This window comes from Octopus sinensis, linkage group LG10 (genome assembly GCF_006345805.1).
Source record: "Octopus sinensis linkage group LG10, ASM634580v1, whole genome shotgun sequence".
In the NCBI taxonomy this organism is placed as follows: domain Eukaryota; kingdom Metazoa; phylum Mollusca; class Cephalopoda; order Octopoda; family Octopodidae; genus Octopus; species Octopus sinensis.
Genome location: NC_043006.1, coordinates 13,849,672 through 13,869,611, shown reverse-complemented (window position 1 = coordinate 13,869,611; position 19,940 = coordinate 13,849,672). Strand labels below are relative to the sequence as shown.

The following is a 19,940-nucleotide window of genomic DNA, read 5'->3' as shown; positions in this document are numbered from 1 at the left end:
TGCTCATCGTGGACAGACTGTAGAACATAGCCTCTTAGACTCACGCTTACAGGATGTTTTGTCTGGCCTTGAGGTAAATGCGCCAGATGCACATAATGACAAAATTGAAGAAGATGAGATACAAGTGAAATTAGCTCTGATGTGAATTAGGGCCAAGCAACAAATGAAGAAATTCGTGATATTTAACTTGAAACAATTCGGTTATTCTGATGTGTCTGGGGAGAGTAATTTTCTTTTTGTGCCTTATAATTTAACACATTCACCGGTAAAATTTCCACTTATTTTTATTTTTATTTTTATTTTTAAGTGGAAATTTTACCGGTGAGTGTGTTAAATTATAAGGCACAAAAAGGAAATTATTCCCCGCAGGTACAACAGAATGTGCTTCAACACACGAACTCACATAAAGAATCTTGCAAACCAAATCCAAAAACGAAATATTCGGTTATTATTCTACCATAAATGCCCAAGGACATTATTTGTTCATTCGAGGCTTCTATCCATGTTTTCAACAGTTTAACTTTCAATATTTCCTAATAGATCCATTGTTAACTTCAGAATACTTTTTAATATTCTACTTCTTTTAATACTGTTTCAGTTTCTTTATGTTTATATATCTGATAACTGAAACGGTAGAAGTTCAAATGGAATTGTATGAAATGAATATGGTTTTTGAGAATATCTTTGGTTTTCCTAAGTGAAATGTTTTACTTCCATGAGCGTTTAATATAGGTGGGCGGTTATTTAAGCCGAAAAATAGTTTTATAAAATAGAATTTTCCGTTTAACAGCTCTGGGCGGATTTTCGGAAAACCCCGGCATCTCTCTGACCATTCTCTTCTCCGCAGTAAGGCTGCATTCCATCTGAAACACACAAGACAACAAAAGTCATCTGTGCCTCAGAGCATTAATGTTCTGCCTTTGAAAAATTGAAAAGCAGGCTGAGCTCTCTATCAAGTTGGATACTGCATGCAACACTGTTGATATCAATGATGACAAAGAATCATCTTGGAAGGCTCTGTCTGCGTGATGCAACGCACTCTGCGTCTGTAGAGGTTCTTGGACTTCCTGTTCGTAAGCATCAAGATTGGTTCAGCGATAACAACAGATGTCCAACAGTTGATAGATAAAATGCACAGCTCTCACAGAACTTGGATAAAGGATAAAAGCTCATCCAGAAAAGAGAATGCCTACAAGAAATACAGAGGCCAGATCCAATGTACTTTGAGACAGTTGAAGGAAGCTTGGTGGTCTTTCAAGACTATTGAACACCAAAAAGCTGCAGACAGAGAGGATTCTAAAGCCTTTCATGATGGCCTCTAGAAAGTATTGTCCTCAAGAGCATGGTGTTACTCCTATTTTTTCATCGATTAGAGACGCGCTGCTGACTGACAAATCTGAAATCCTGAAACAATGGAAAGATCACTTTGAAGCTGTGTTGAACTCCACGTCAGTCACTAATGATGACGTTATAATGTCTGTTCCACAGCACACTGAAATACCGGAACTGTCTTAGGAGCCATCCTTCCTGGAAATGGTAAACTCCATTAAACAGATATCTTCTGGTAGGGCACCTGGCAGGAAAGCTATCCCTCCTGAAATCTACAAACATGGTGGACAGAAGCTTTTTAAGAAACTGTATGACCTCTTCATAAATATTTGGACGGTAAGCCGTGTACCACAGGAATTCAAGGATGTCTGAATTCAACATCTTCAAAAAGAACAAAGGAAACAGTAGTGTCTGTGATAATTATCGTGGAATATCGCTTCTGTCTATGACTGGTAAGATTCTTGCTCGACTCATTCTTGACAGGATCATCAAACACGCTGTAAATAGAAATCTATCTAGAATCACAGCGCGGATTTCACTTTGGTCGTGACACTTACGACATATATACAAGATCATTCACACGTAGAAATTGAGATGGATATATACAGGTCTATGTATATAGATTGTTACAAATCATATTCATATATACAAGTATATTAATACACATACACACACACACACATTCATACATACATACATACATACATACTGATCTCCCTTTGCAAGCGGGCAAGGACACCGAGATGGTGTCAGCTCTTCTGGTGACGTTAATGTTCGCCTGGGGCTAAATGCATCAGTAACACCCCCACCACCCTGCCCTGACCCTAGCCACATTCAGATGGCTGATCCCCCTTATGTTATATATATGTGATTATCTATCTATTCATCTATACTCTCTGAAATTTATATATATATATATATATATATATGTGTGTGTGTGTGTGTGTGTGTTGTGTGTGTGTGTGTGTGTCTGTGTGTGTCTGTGTGTGTGTGTGTGTTTATGTGGAGGCGCAATGGCCCAGTGGTTAGGGCAGCGGACTCGCGGTCGTAGGATCGCGGTTTCGATTCCCAGACCGGTTGTTGTGAGTGTTTATTGAGCGAAAATACCTAAAAGCTCCACGAGGCTCCGACAGGGTGTGGTGATCCCTGCTGTACTCTTTCACCACTCTTTCACCACTCTTTCTACTGTTGGCCTGCTCGCTTAGCCAGCGGGGTGGCGTCATTCGAAGGCTAAAACAATGCGAAGCGCATTGTGACCAGCAATGTGTAACAACATCTGATGGTATGTCGGTCATGTGACATGATATGTATATATATATACATATATATATATGTGTGTGTATATATATATATATATATATATATATATATATATATATATATACAAAGGCAAAATCGAGAAAGGCAAGCTAAAACAATTAATAATTCGTTATCTCTATATTGAATCAATTTCGGGATTAATCCCAATGATTTTTTCCTCTTCAGTAGAGAATACGATAAGAAATAAATGAAAAGCCTACAAGCATCTGTAAGAAATACGAACGCACGTGGTCGCATTGTGTCGGGAATACGAACGCACGTGGTCGCATTGTGTAGGGAATACGATTGCACGTGGTCATATTCTTAACGAATTATTATAAGCCATAAACACAAAAGAACATAGGTGAATTGACGACAAAGCCGTCCCACAGTTTGAGAGAAGATAAGATTTTATTTACAATTGGTGTTAAGGTTAGAAGGTTGTGAGTGCTAGCAAGTGCGTGTGTGCGTGTGTGCATGCAACACGTGTTTGTGTCTGTGTGTTCGTGTGTGTGACAGGTACAATAAGGGTGAAAGCGTGTGACATAGTAGGTACAGAGCATAGAGTTAATGATGGAAATTGATCTACTGTTCATGAGGTACACGAAGTGTAAGCGTTCAATATCAAGATGTTGTGTCTCGGAGCTGAGATTAGTTGAATCACTAGTTGTGCTTATCTTTCTCTTGATATAGATATTCTTTCAGATATATATACTGCAACTGTTTTTCCGTGGTGAGATTTTCACCTAACAGCATGAGTTGAATCTGTAGTTATCTTGTGTACAAGTTAAATCTTCGTAGATAGAGACGATATTGGCGATGACGTTATGTCTGTCGCTTGGTTTACTATAGCGTTTTCATATCATGTTTTGCTTGGTTATTTTTCTCTTGATATAGATATTCTTTCAGATATATATATACTGCAACTGTTGAATCTGTATTTATCTTGTCGTGTACAAGTTGAATCTTCGTAGATGAAGACGATGTTGGTACAATGATGGTGACGACGGCGGCGGAGATAGAAATTGGTTTTCTGTTGCGGGTGTACATTAGCGTCGTCGTGGTTGATCGTCTGTCGCTGTGACTGGAACATGTTGAGTAGCTCTGTGGTCAGAGGTTAGCCCTTATAAGGACTGGAACCAAAGACCAAGTATACTGAAAACACTCCCTTATATACAAGTAAGGTGGCTCAACAGAGCCTAGGAATGGGACCTTAACCAAAGGCCGTGATTGGTTGGCTTTGGCCAGTGGCGCGAAATAAGTAGAGAGAAATCGCGTCACGTGTCAACCAATCAGGTTAGTGGTTACAACAACGTTAAACTAGTCAAAGATGTTTGTAATCTCAAACGAGATCATTCTTAATATTTCTCTCAAACGGTGAAGATAACAATGAAGAAAACAATATTGTTACACATCCATGGAAAAAAAGCAGAAGGAAGAGTTATGAGCACACATAACTACGCTAGTTATATGTAAATGTAAAATCCTTTAGGAAGCATCAGCACACGTGTGACTGGTTACGAACCACAGCTTTTTTTGTGGTTACCAATCCCGAAGTGAAGTGTAATAAATTTACTTCTAATATACGATAACATTTTTTCAAAAGCAAAATATCTGTCAAAGTGGTGAAAATTATAAACAATTATAAACAAGGTAAAAAAAAAAGTAATGGATCGTGACCAGCCACACGTGTGCTGAGGCTTGCTAGAGGATTTTATATTTAATTATAACTGGGGTACTTATGTGAGCTCATGACTCTTGCTTCTGCTTTTTTTCCATGGGTGCTTGTAGGTATTTCATTTATTTCTTATCGTATTTTCTACTGAAGATGGAAAAATCCGTGGGATTAATCCTGAAATTGATTCAATATAGATAATGAATTTTAAAAAAATAGTGTTAGCTTGCCTTCTTCAATTTCGGCACGACGTGTATTCAAAGTGAATGTATATTGTAATGTGGTGATTGACGATTTAAAGTCTATTCTCAGCATATTGGCATAGAAATCGTTTTTCTTTTGCCCTTGTTTATAATTGTTTATAAGTTTCACATTTAAAAGTATATTAATATGCTGGCCACTTTAATAGAATTTTTTTTTGGAAACAATTTAAACCTATATTAGAAGTGTATATATATATTTGTGTATGTGCTATGTGTACACACTCACACAGAAATTACGCATTGACGCATATGTGTTTCCGTAAATACACGCACTTACACATATCGATACACCTGTGCATTTGTGCATATGCATATGAACGGAAATGTACGCATATACACTCAGACTCATGTATATGTGTCTGTGTGTTTGTGTACACGCGTACACTAACTGGATAAAGTGGTGGTGGTTGAGATGGTGGGGATGATAGCGGTGGGTCATCGCCAATTCTTTTCTATCATCTTTTATGCTTAAAAGTCTATACCTACCAATGTATGAACGCATAGGAATCATTCGCAACAGAATCATTCGCAACGGAGAGAGAAATGGGCTGGGATTCTAAATGGCTGTCCATATCGATGACGGTACTGGATTGGCGCTTTATCTATCGATCTCGTATCCAAATGCATATACAACACTGGCACACACACGCACACACACATACACACACACACACGCCACACACACACACACACACACACACACACACACACGCACACACACATACACTCACACACACACATCTATATAGTTTTGGTGGCAGAGGTTGATCTATGTCCGGAAGCTGATGGTGGCGGTGCTGGGGGTCGTCTACCTTACGAGGGGTGCTAAAGGGTTCCTGGCTTTGGATAAAGGGAATTCCAGGAGGTTCAGTTACGACTTTATTCAACACATTACCTTCTCAGATTCACAATTATTGCAGCAAGAAGTCCTTCACTTTTCCAACCCTAAGAACTCGGAAGGTTGGGCCTCCAACCAGACTTTGGGCTATAACTCTAAAGCCAGGAACTTTTCGGCATCCCCTCTTGTATATAATTTTTAATTCGGATGAATGCACACGGTGACATAAAAAGGAGAAACAGGTGAGAGAACAAGTTGGAGTGTCTGCACACACACACACACACACACGTGTGTATGTATATCACGTGATGACGTGACCGCCCAGTCCGTCAGATGTAGTTACACATCGCTGGTCACAATGCGTTCGCATTGTTTTAGCCTTCGAATGACGCCACCCCGCTGGCTAAGCGAGCAGGTCAACAGAAGAAAGAGTGGGAGAAAGAGTGGTGAAAGAGTACAGCAGGGATCACCACCCCCTGCCGGAGCCTCGTGGAGCTTTAAGGTGTTTTCGCTCAATAAACACTCACAACACCCGGTCTGGGAATCGAAACCGCGATCCTACGACCGCGAGTGTGTATGTATATGTATATATATATGTATATGTATGTATGTATGTACATATATTCACGTACGTATATACATATGGATATACATTTATATGTGTGTGTGTGTTATATCTTTAGCCAGTATATTGAGTTCTGTACCGGTTAACATTTCTGCTACGTAGAATATTGATTCACGCAGAAGGAAGTCCCCCCGGGCGGTTTTCTGCTTGTAGCTAATTGATATTTATATATTTGATTCACAATCATTGTTAATTTTCTGACAAGTTACGGCTAATTTTCCTTTGTATCTTATTCTTTTAGTATTACTCAATATACTTAAGACTTCTCTAAAAACATGCGCATCGCCGAATTTGTTTCTTCATAGCTTTCTAAAAATTTGATATTTTTTTAATGAAAAATTTTTTAGAAGAACGTTTCGGATTTCATACATTACGAGTATATACGGTTGTGTGGTGAAGAACGGTAGTGGGAAAAGAATTTCGGATAATTCATACGCTTTGATTTTGCTTCCTCATAACTTTCAAAAAGGTAGATACTTATCAATGGAATTTTCTCCCAATAACTTACAAATTATATATATATATATGTATATATATATATATATATATATATATATATATATATATATATATATATATATATATATATATATATATATATATATCAACAATTGAGGGTAAAATTAATTAATCAATTTCACCAAGTGTTCAGTATGTAAAAGGACCATTTAAGGCGAATTCAAAATATTACATTATATAATTAGGGCTTAGTGAAATAAATTACTTTGCCACATACTGAACTTAGTAGAAATAGCAGCCCAAAAAATTTTTTTTAGCCGTTTCTACTACTTAAAGAAAATTTCTCTCATATAATGTTTACTCCAGACAGCTCACGAAGGTTTGGAGGTAAATACAGAAAAATATCACAAGTACATAGATCGTTTGAGTACGTCAACGTTTCAAGATTAGCCAAGTAAAATCAGCATTTCTTTCGTCAGCTCAAAATTTCTTAATTTGGATTTGGAAACACTAAAAAGAAGGAACCTTACCTATCTGCGAACTTGTCGCTTCAAATGAACCAGCTCCGACTGACAGTGCCAACAAATTCAAAATGCGCAGGCGTGATTTTTTTTTGCACTCCTTTTTTTAGCTGTTTAGAGCTGTCTGGAGTAAACATTATCTGAGAGAAATTTTCTTTAAGTAGTAGAAACGGCTAAAAAAATTTTTTTTGGCTGCTATTTCTACTAAGTTCAGTATGTGGCAAAGTAATTTATTTTACTAAGCCCTAATTATATAATGTAATATTTTGAATTCGCCTTAAATGGTCCTTTTACATACTGAACACTTGGTGAAATTGATTAATTAATTTTACCCTCAATTGTTGATATTATAATTCATTTCTCTCTGTCATACTGCCTCGGTTCTCGCGGTTAAAATATAATGTTTGCTAGATAGACCACGTGGGTGGAAAAGGAGTGCAGAAATTTACGCCTGCGCATTTTGAATTTGTTGGCACTGTCAGTCGGAGCTGGTTCATTTGAAGCGACAAGTTCGCAGATAGGTAAGGTTCCTTCTTTTTAGTGTTTCCAAATCCAAATTAAGAAATTTTGAGCTGACGAAAGAAATGCTGATTTTACTTGGCTAATCTTGAAACGTTGACGTACTCAAACGATCTATGTACTTGTGATATTTTTCTGTATTTACCTCCAAACCTTCGTGAGCTGTCTGGAGTAAACATTATCTGAGAGAAATTTCTTTAAGTAGTAGAAACGGCTAAAAAAATTTTTTTGGCTGCTATTTCTACTAAGTTCAGTATGTGGCAAAGTAATTTTTTTTACTAAGCCCTAATTATATAATATATATATATATATATAATATATATATATATATATATATATATATATGACCGCGTGTGTATCGTTGGTGATTTTCTTTCTCCGTCAGCCCTTCCTTGGACCTTTCCCTTTTCTATGTTTCTGACGAAGAGCTCCGCTCGAAACGTTAAATCCTCCTTCTTTCTTTCCTTTCCTGAGCGTCCAATAACAATATACTTGTTCCACGTCCTCGCGTTGTTGTGTTTTCTCTTTGTGTTTTCATGATTGGATTAACTATATATATATATATATATATATACTAAAAATAAGAAAATGGAGAAACAATTTAGTTTGTTCCTCAGCTTTCGGATATTAGAATGTTGTCTTATTTATTCATTTAACAAAAATGAGAATCCTAATAGTGTACATATATACATTATAATTCAATACATATAAGATAAGAATACAATTATAAAAATCATAATATAAATTATTGAAATCATTAAAATCAGTCCTTACAGCTGTTTCAGCCTATGGATAAAAGTAGTTTTTTTTCAGTGCCTATAGTTGTCAATTATATTGAGGTTGTAGGCATTTAAAAATGGGGTACTTATATATAACCATAGACCTCGTCAGAGGACAGATGTATGTTTATAATAAAGCAGATTTATAATAACAGATAATAACTTTATTCATCAAAGAATGCTATGAGGACATAACTTAAACCTTCTTTTCTATAATGTTATTCAATAAAACAAATTTGAGCTTCTACATGAGGTCTAAATCATTTACATGCTCGAAACAAGTGGTCCTTGTTCATCTTGAACATTGTTCTGACCTATGGCAGCTTTGAAAGAATCTTTGGTGTTATGGGCTTGTTCATTAATCTCTCTGTCAACAACGCTCCACATGTAATAGTCCAATGGATTGAGATCTGCGGAAGAATGAGGCCAAATGTTTGGGGTTATGTGATCATGAAAATTTTCAGCTATCCATTCCTGTGTTTCTAGAGTCATATATGATTGTGCAGAGTCTTACTGAAACACATATGGCCTTCTATGGCATACACCGTCTATCCAGGACTTAACAAGTATTTAATGCTGACAACCCCTAAAACCATGACTGCAGCAGGAAAGTTTGTATGCATAACACTTGGAACTTTCCAAAGGTCTGCACATAACCATCTGTCATTTCTTCTGTTAACTTTTGATTTTGGTCGAAGTTTTTCTCGTTTGAGAAAAACCAAATCAAATCTTCTGCTGGATTTTTCAGTTTGTTTCAGAGCCTTTTAGATCTGATGGAGTGATTTTCTTTTGCTTTTTCTGACAATTTGACCATTCCGCAACATATAGGACTTATATCTAATGTGTTTTGGGACAAAATTTCTGACTGTTCTTTCTGGCACATGGAGATCTATTGCAATTTACCTCATGGACTTTCTGGGATAATAATCAATGGTCTGTTGAACTTGCTGGATAAATTCAGGTGTTCTGATGATTTCAGAGCATTTACAATGCTTTTTACGCATTGATACTGGTGATACATTTCCATCTTCAGTCTCTAGCTCCTTACAAACTTTTTAGACGAAACTTTTAAAAATCGAGATATTTCTAAATCACTTTACTCAGTCTTTATAACCACAATAACAGGATGCCTCTTCATTTCTTGAGTAAGCTGAGGGTCTGCTATTATTACTTTCTGAAACAAAGATTATACAGAGTTAGCAAAAAATTCAGCAATGTTCCAAAAAGGTATTTCCACCCTATATGTATATTTCACTCAGCTGTAGAAATGAGTTGCGACGTCACAGGTGCCAAGCTGTATCGGCCCTTGCCTTTCCCTTGGACAACATCGGTGACGTGGAGAGGGGAGGCCGGTATGCATGGGCGACTGCTGGTCTTCCATAAAAAACAACCTTGCCCAGACTTGTGCCTCAGAGGGTATCTCTCTAGGTGCAAACCCATGGTCAGTGCCTGACCGAAGGGGGTCTTTACCCTTTTATATATATATATATATATATATATATATATATATATATATATATATATAATGTTTATATATATATATATATATATATATATATAATATATATATATATATATATATATATATATTATATATATATATATATATATATATATATATATATATATATATATATATATATATATATATGCATATATTTATGTGCGTGTGTGCATATATATGTATATATATATATACATATATATATATATACACACAACACACACGCACGCACACACACACACACACACACACACACACACACACACACACATACATATATATATATATATATATAACATACATATATACACGTTTGCGTGTGTGTGTATAAGACAGAATATAGTTGTAACACTGCTTAAGGGAATCGACCCGCGTGAGTGCTGCAAATCGTATGGACATAACACCAACATACGAGGCGTCACTTCTTCAACCGGCCATAATAGAAACCTTAGCCCAACACGTTGCGATTTTAAATAATAATGATCTGACAACAGGAACTCAGTTTACACTTTATCGAAATATGACATCTTATATAGTAAGATACAGCTAAAGCGTATCTTTTACCTAGTGTCACTTTGATAGTCTTAATACCACGTGACCTGAGCTAATCAAGAGTTGTCTAAACACCTAAGAGTCATTTTGAATTTCTTTCAAAACTTCCATTTTACGATGTGGTATCAGAAAGTTCCTACACTACTTACCGTATTTGACGGCATATTAGACGCACTGGCATATTAGACGCACCCTCATTTCAGCAGGTCAAATTCAGGAAAAAAAGTTTGAAGTGTATTTAAGCATATATTGTTGAAAGCAGTCTAGCAGCACATTACAAAAGCAGAAAACATTGTTATATAAAAGCAAGCATACAAAAGGAAAGCATAAAAATTACAATAGTAATCATCTTTAATCATCTTTTTAACCAGAAAACTCTTCATCATCTACACCAGAAAAGTCTTCATCATCTTCAAAACAAGGAACATCATCACTACTGCTGAAATCACTGTCTTCAAATAATGCATCATCTTCTATGCCATCAAGGGCATTGCTAATGCCACACTTCTTAAAAGCCTTCACAATGATTTCAGGCCTAACATCATCCCAAGATTTCTTCACCCACTCACACACTTCAGCAATGGTGGGCCGCTTCATTCTTCCTGTGGGTGTGAGGGCATGATGTGGCTCTGCCATCCACTTGTTCCAATGTTCACGCATGTTCTGCTTAAATGGCTTATTCACAGACACATCTAAAGGCTGCAATTGGCTCGTCAGTCCACCAGGAATGACAGCTAACGTGTAAAAAATAACGTGTTGACCCCACTTTTAACATCATCTCCTTCGAAATAATCCCCTTGCGCAGTAAACACCGGTTGCAGCATTCCTGCCACTTTTGAAATCTGGTGTGGAAGTTGTTTTCCGTAAGCGAGTCGAGGACCTTCTGCGATTCGTTCTTTATCTCGACAACAGTGTTAAAACGGTAACCTTTGAGCTGCATTTCCACCTTGGGGGAAGAGATGGAAGTCTGCAGGTACCAGACCTGGTTAATAGGGCGTTGTTACTATGCTATTTTTTCCGAGAAATTCATGAAAGAAGAGAACTCGGAGAGAGGGCGCGTTGTCATCGTAGGAGATGAATTCTAGATGCACAATACCGCGGGTATCGAAAACAAAAATCAATGAGCATGTTCTTGATTGAGCTGCGGCTTTGTCGTGTCTTCTTCGGTCATAGAGATGAAGGACTCTTTCACTCTGACGACTGCTGCTTCGTATCAAGGTTTAACCTGTAGACCCAACATCTAGTCCATGACAAAATCGTGGACTACAGCATGCCGTCATCACAAAAACACAAATTTAATAACTTGCGAAGTAAACACAGCAATATCACTCGGCACACTGCCTCATATAGGTCACTGCTAGCTCTCATTGCGCACGCAACCGTGTGCTGCCATCTGTTGGCGCAACAGAACTAGTTCGGGAGCTTTTTGATACCACCAAGTACTTCCGAATATCTGATGAGAGGAACATAACCTTCGTACTTGTAGAACACTATCATGTGGGCCTGAGTCAAACTATCATTATATTTATATACAGAGACCCCACCTCACATAATACTCTCATGATTTGTATGGCCTTCTTTTTATATTCGGATGTTCATCCATTTATTATCTCTCTTCTATCTTTAACATGTTCAAGCAGATTATCCTTTCATTCGCTTCTCAACTTATATCCACAAGATTGCAGTCAAGCAATCCCTGACATTCTATTTTACTCATTCGCGGATGTAAAAGCAACTTTCAGTGATTTCTGTATCGTCTTCTTTATTAACTTCAACCACTAATAAAGCAAAATTATTTGTGCTATCAAGAAGTATCACCGATCACCGTGACCGACCAGGCTATCAGATGTTGCTACACATCGCTGGTCACAATGCGCTTCGCATTGTTTTAGCCCTCAAATGACGCCACCCCGCTGACTAAGCGAGCAGGCCAACAGATGAAATAGTGAGAAAAAGTTCTGGCGAAAGAATACAGCAGGGATCGCCACAAACCCCTGCCGGAGCTTCGTGGAGCTTTAGGTGCTTCCGCTCAATAAACACTCACAACGCCCTGTATGGGAATCGAAACCGCGATCCTACAACCGCGAATCCGCTGCCCCTAACCACTGGGCCATTGCGCCTCCACCTATCAAGAATTATATATTTCTAAAATGTTGCCATATTTCTGACTGTTATTTTACACCAGGCTTTAAATTTCCCAGTACATATATTTTTTTAACTTCTTGCAAACGTCTGTGTGATTTACTGCACCGCGTTTCGTTTTTTCTTCTCTAAACTAAAAAAAAATAATAGTTTTATCAATATTGTTCCACACGTTCCAAAATGATGTTTTCAGTGATAAAAATATAACAATAAAGGTATTGAAGTGTATTTGTTTCATTGAGTTTATTTAGAAGACTTTGGAACATTGTTTAAATCTAGTTAAGAATCTGAATTTATAGGATTACGATAAAAACCATCTGACAAAAAGACAATTTTTGAGCAATTTATGATTAGGGCTAAAAACAAGGCCTGTCGAAGGGCAGATGAGCTTCTTGTGCGCCAACGGTTATCCAACAAATAGTTGAAAATGGAACAATGTTCACATTGCTAAAAGGAAATATTTAGAAATGTTTGATCACAAGAACTGCATTAACAAAGGAATGTTATGCAGATATAAAACTAAAACAGGAAAATACTACGTTGTCGCATGTGAATACATTACGTGCTTTCCTTCTAGCAAATGGAAATGTGCATTGTGTGACGCATTTTGGAATGGTTTTCACCGAGTAAGTACTCCTCTTTAACTGAATATACTTCAATGATTTTATGAATATCATTACCTACATATTGCTATACTACTTCTCTCCTAGCCAATAGTCTGGACACTTCGCAACGTGAAACTCATAAATAAAGATGTTTCGGTTTCTAATAAAACTTGTAAATAGTGCATTGTGTTTTGACAGTTACGACTCCTTTGTTCATACAATACAGAAGTATTGTCAATTCATCTATCTATCTATCTATCTATCTATCTATCTATCTATCTATCTATCTATCTATCTATCTATCTATCTATCTATCTATCTATCTATCTATCTATCATTCAGCCACTCAGTCTGCCTATCTATGTATGTATGTGCATCGATGCTCACACACATATATAAGCATATGTATATATATGTATATATATATATATATATGTGTGTGTGTGTGTATCTATAGGCATATATATATACATACATGCACATACATGCATCTCTCTCTCTCTCTATCTATCTATCTATCTATCTATCTATCTACCTATCCATCTATCTATCTATCTATCTATCTATCTATCTATCTATCTATCTGTCTGTCTATCTGTCTGTCTGTCTGTCTGTCTGTCTGTCTGTCTGTCTGTCTGTCTGTCTCTCTCTCTCTGTCTCTCTATCTATCTATCTATCTATCTATCTATCTATCTATATATCTATCTATCTATCTATCTATCTATCTATCTATCTGTCTGTCTGTCTGTCTGTCTGTCTGTCTGTCTCTCTCTCTCTCTCTCTCTATCTCTCTCTCTATCTATCTATCTATCTATCTATCTATCTATCTATCTATCTGTCTGTCTGTCTGTCTGTCTGTCTCTCTCTATCTATGTCTCTACCTATCTATCTATCTATCTATCTATCTATCTATCTATCTATCTATCTATCTATCTATCTATCTATCTATCTATCTATCTATCTATCTATCTATCTATCTATCTATCTATCTATCTTTCTGTCAGTTAGCCTATCAATGTATTGGGTCATCTCATAAATAATGCTGTTTTTAATACTTCTTTTATTTTTCAAAATTAAGATAAACTAAATTTTTTTAAAATCTAAAACACACTCTGCTTCATTTTCTACAATGATCTTCCATTTATCTGGTAGATATGTAAGGCCTCTTTTCCAAAATTCACTTGTCCATGACGAAAAATATTCCTCCAGTACTGTTCTGACCTTGTCTACAGAATTCATATTTTTTCTGTCCAAATGATTTTGAAGACTGCGGAATAGATGATTATCAGATGGGACAATATCCGGCGAATATAGTGGGTGAGACACCATTTCCCATTCAAACTGCTCCAGCCTTTGGAATGTCATCCTCACTGTATGCAGCTGAGCATTATCCTGATGGAAGAACACCTTTCATCTTGAAACCAAAGATTGTCGTTTATCTTTTCTGACTTAACCCACTCAAGCTGCACGCTGTAGATATCCTTTGTTATCGCCTGGTTTGGGTTTAAACGTTCCAAGTGGACCACACCTTTCATATCCCACCAAACAGATATCAGCACCTTGCGTGTGTGAAAACCTTTTTAGCCTCGGGTACGGTGTTTTCCCTTTCCCTACTTACAGTCTTCGGCGCTTGACTTCTTTTTTATAGACAACATATTTCTCGTCATTATTCGGTTGATAAAAGGTGATACATAACAGCAAAGAAAAGCACACATTCCCTCTCTTCGTGCGATTAGACTCGGAAAATCAGAAAATTGACCCAATTTGCTGACTTCTCCGATAGCAAGCAGATGACGATGAATAGTTGAACGACCAAACCCAAGCTTCTCTGCTAGTTCCTCAACAGATACGATGGGATTTTGTACCACCAGGTTTTACAGGACGTCTTCGTCGAGCTCTACAGATATTCCAGGACGTGGCTGTAGTTTCCGACTCTATGCTGTAGTTTCCGGCTCAGCACCGTTGACACTGTCTTACGCTTATTGTCTGATCTTTATATCTTCTGCAATGGATTTGTAGCAGACAATTACAATTAGGTGAATTTTGGGGACTGTGTAATTTACAATGAAATTTACAAATGCACTATTCTTCATCTATTACACAACTCTACAGCCATATACATAGGATCGACCAAAAACTTTAAGCAACGATATACTGCTCACCTCCATTCTTTTAGATACGATAAACATAGTAAATCTACAACACTCACCAACCACATACATAATCCCCAAAATACAAATATACCCTATACTCTATCATGGTCCACACTGGACTCAGGGCTTCCCTACCGAGGTCAATGCTCAACCTGCAAATTTTGCCTGAAGGAGGCACTTCACATATTAAAGCACAACTCTCCAGGACTGCTAAATAAACATAATGAGGCACTAAGCACATGCAACCACCGCTTTTTTCACACATTCAAATTCTACCATAAATCCAAATGCCTAAACGACCATACAGTATATTTCCACAATACCCCTTTGGTAATACCATTAACCTTATAAATCTACAGTTTAACTCTTAATACATTTCAACTCTTAATCTCTATATAATTCTTCACTCATACTCGAATATCACAACCATCTAATTATATTCGTCTGTATATGCGTGCATAAATATGCGCTTGTATATGCATGTGTATATGCGTGTATGTATGTATGTATGTATGTATGTATGTATGTATGTATGTATGTGTGTATGTGTGAATGTATGTATACCTGCGTATACAGGTGCAATAATACATACAGATGTACGTATATATGGGTGTGCATTATGTACATATACAAATGAGTACGAGTTGTATATGTAGATGTTGATATGTATAAACATCTGTAGAAAGATATATATACATGTCTAATATATACATATGTTTACATCTCAAAATATATTTTCTTCTACTACTAAGCACTGACCTGTCCAACCACCTAATCCACCCCTCCACCCGCCCCATCACTTACACTCTATCACTATATAACTGACACTCCTTTACTTTTTATACCCCTCTCTCTCTCTATCACCTAATTCCTTCTATCTGTTTACACTCTAATACCTTTCTCTCTCTATCACCTTCATCTCCCCATTCCTACTTTCAAATTTTCTTGACTGACCACTAACTGGTACACTTTCCCTTATCTCTCACATTGCTTTTCTTTTTTCTTTCTTTCTTTTCTTTATTCCCTTCTTCCTATTTTCATGTTTTCTTCTCTTTTTCTCTCTTTTCTTTATTCCTCTCTTCCTGTTTTCGATTTGACCTTACAAATACATTCCCTGCTTTAGGTCACTTTAAATAAAACCCTTGATTCAATAGCACTGTGTACAAACTCTATACTTGGAATGACCACTTTTAGATACTATTGGATTTTACTCACAAGGTATTGGAATCTTATATGTATACCATTCTGCATAAATAATGGATCTACAAATGCAATATCCCTGCATATCTCACATCTATTTTCATTCCTCCGCCTCACTCTTTATTTCGTATCTTATCTAAATTAACTATGACTTAACCATCCTCTCACACCGTCTCCGATGAAGGAATATAATAAATATCCTGGAAACAGCTGTAAGACCTTCTACTTATAAATGTTTTAAAATCTTCACAGCCTTCGTTTTTTTTTATCTCATTCTGAAAAAGCAAAATTTTATATACAAACATGATGATATATGACCTACGTTAGACTCCTTATTCGCATAATCACCGAACCTGGAACTTAACTATGGTCTATCCATAGCATAGCACTTACTCAGCATTGCCTGACACCCTTGGGTATTACTGACACCATTACCTCTCATAAAACCTCTCTCTCTCTCTCTCTCTCTCTCTCTCTCTCTCTCTATATATATATATATATATATATATATATATCGGCACAGGAGTGGCTGTGTGGTAAGTAGCTTGCTAACCAACCACATGGTTCCGGGTTCTGTCCCACTGCGTGGCATCTTGGACAAGTGTCTTCTGCTATAGCCTCGGGCCGACCAAAGCCTTGTGAGTGGATTTGGTAGACGGAAACTGAAAGAAGCCTGTCGTATATATGTATATATATATATATATATGGGTGAAGGCACGTGGCTTAGTGGATTGGGTATTTGGCTCACAACTGTAAGGTCACGAGTTTGATTTCTGATGGAGCGTTGTGTCCTTTGGTAAGACAATTTCACATTGCTACAGTCCACTCAGCTGCCAAATGAGAACAGTACCTGTATTTCAAATGTCCAGCTTTGTCATATTCTGTGTCACTGAATCATCCTGAGAACTACATTACGAGTACGCATGTCTGTGGAACGCTCAGCTATTTGCACGTTAATTTCATGAGCAGGCTGTTCTGTTGATCGGCTCAACTGGAATTCTCACCATCATAAGCGATGGAGCGCCAGTTTTATATATACATGCACAAATATGTATATATAGGCACAGGAGTGGCTGTGTGGTAAGTAGCTTGCTTACCAACCACATGGTTCCAGGTTCAGTTCCACTGCTTGGCACCTTGGGCAAGTGTCTTCTACTATAGCCTCGGGTCGATCAAAGCCATGTCAGCGGATTTGGTAGACGGAAACTGAAAGAAACCCGTCGAATATATGTATATATTTGTATATATATATATATATATATATATATATATATATGTGCGTGTGTGTGTGTGTGTGTGTGAGAGTGTGTACGTTTGTGTGTCTGTGTTTGTCCCCCAACAACGCATGACAACCGATGCTGGTGTGTTTACGTCCCCGTAACTTAGCGGTTCGGCAAAGGAGACCGATAGAATAAGTACTAGGCTTACAAAGAACAAAGTCCTGGGGTCGATTTGCTCGACTAAAGGCGGTGCTCCAGCATGGCCGCAGTCAAATGATTTGAAAACAAGTAAAAGAGTAAAAGAGATATGCATATTTTATTTTGTAATAGAGTTCATATTGTTTACATGCTGGGGCCTCGTAAAAAAAACAATCAGTCCTCACCATGAAGTGGTTGGCGTTTGGAATGACATCCAACTGTAAAAACTATGTCAAAACCTACTTTTATAGTAAGTTTATCCCGTTGTTTATCCTGCTACCCTCTGACTTTTAGTTCATGCAATTGAAAACAGCACGTTATTACATTATTAATGGGATGACTAAATATTTATGTGTGTGGATGTACACACGTATAGGCATATATGTGCATACATGTATACACATACATACATACATACATACATACATACAGATATATGATTGATTTTGATTTGATTTTTCCAGTTTCAGCTAATGAGCTGTGGCCATGCTGGGGCACCGCCATTTGGTTTGCTACACGGGTTTACCTCACGGATGCTTTTTAGCAAACGCCATCTGATGCATGAGAGAGTTCGATGCAGCTGCCCTCATCTGCACCTCCTGCCGTGAAGTTGGTTCATCCGGGACACCTGACAGGAAGAGATCCAGTCCTACTTTAAAGATATCTGCATCTACACCGTGCAGGTCCCTCAGGTTCTTCGAGAGGACATTGAAGAGCCGTGGGCCTCTGAAGCCCAGGCTATCACAATATCTTGTCCTACATCTTGATGGCAAATTTGGAGTCCTTGGTACTACGCAGTGGCGTCCGGTTCTGGCGTTTGTGTGACTCTCGATGCCAAAGTCTGGGACAAGACCTTCCAGGATCTTCCAGATATATATTATGGCATATCATTCTCGCCTACGCTCCAGGGAATAGAGCTTTAATCTCTTGAGTCTCTCCCAGTAGCTCGTATGCTGCACAGAGGCTATCTTATTCGTGTAGCTTCGTTGGATCGCCTCAAGTTCTGTGATCAACTTGACACTGGATGTTGACCATAGCTGAGAGCAATAGTCAAAGTGGCTTAGGACAAGTGTCTTCCAGAGGACCATCATGGTTTCTTGTTCTCTTGTTCTAAAGGTTCTAAGAATCCATCCAGCCAGCCGTCTGCATTTCATTGTCAGTTTAGCAACATGTACATATACACACATACACACACACACACACACACACATACACACACACACACACACACACACACACGCGCGCGCACACACATAACAAAGTGAAGTTGTAAGCTACCGCACTAGTGGAGATATATGTGAAAGATGGTTTGAAAATGCAATTTTAAAAGATGTTTATTCACTTGACCGGTTTCACTTTTTTAGAAAAAGATTGTCAAAAGTAAAATGTAAAAGCTTTGTAAAATCTTTGTTGTAAAATCTTTGTTGTAAAATCTTTGTTGTGTCACAAAATATTTCAATACATATATACATTCTTTGATAACAATGAGAAAATGTTAAAAATAGTTCAGAAGGAAAAATCTTGAGAAAATATTAAAAAGTTCATAAAAATATTAGGATTTCATTAAATATATATATATATATTTTATTTTTTAGAATCTTCAGAAAACTTTTATGAACTTGTTCTACACAAGGGAATCCATACGATTATGCAAACAAAAAATTTTTTTTAAATTAAAAAAAAAAAATTAGGTGCAGGAGTGGCTATGTGGTAAGTAGCTTGTTTACCAACCACATGGCTCCGGGTTCATTCCCACTGCGTGGAACCGTGGGCAAGTGTCTTCTACTATAGCATTGGATCGACCAAATCCTTGTGAATGGATTTGGTAGACGGAAACTGAAAGAAGCCTGTCGTATATATATATATATATATATATATATATATATATATATATATATATATATATGTATGTGTGTGTATATATTTGTGTCTGTGTTTGACTCCCCAAAATCGCTTGACAACCGATGCTGGTGTGTTTACGTCCCCGTAACTTACGTCTCCGTAACTTAGCGGTTCGGCAAAAGAGACCGATAGAATAAGTACTAGGCTTACAAGGAAT

At 37.3% G+C, this 19,940-nt stretch overlaps 1 long non-coding RNA gene across 1 annotated transcript; it reads right to left on the bottom strand.

Moving 5' to 3' along the window:
• Positions 1-479: 479 nt before the first annotated feature.
• Positions 480-18,977, bottom strand: LOC118764950. The gene is made up of 3 exons (XR_005000790.1): positions 18,967-18,977; positions 11,137-11,141; positions 480-693 (listed from the first exon to the last, which is right to left on the bottom strand). It is a non-coding gene; the product is annotated as an uncharacterized LOC118764950 (long non-coding RNA).
• Between the last annotated feature and the right edge of the window lie 963 nt (positions 18,978-19,940).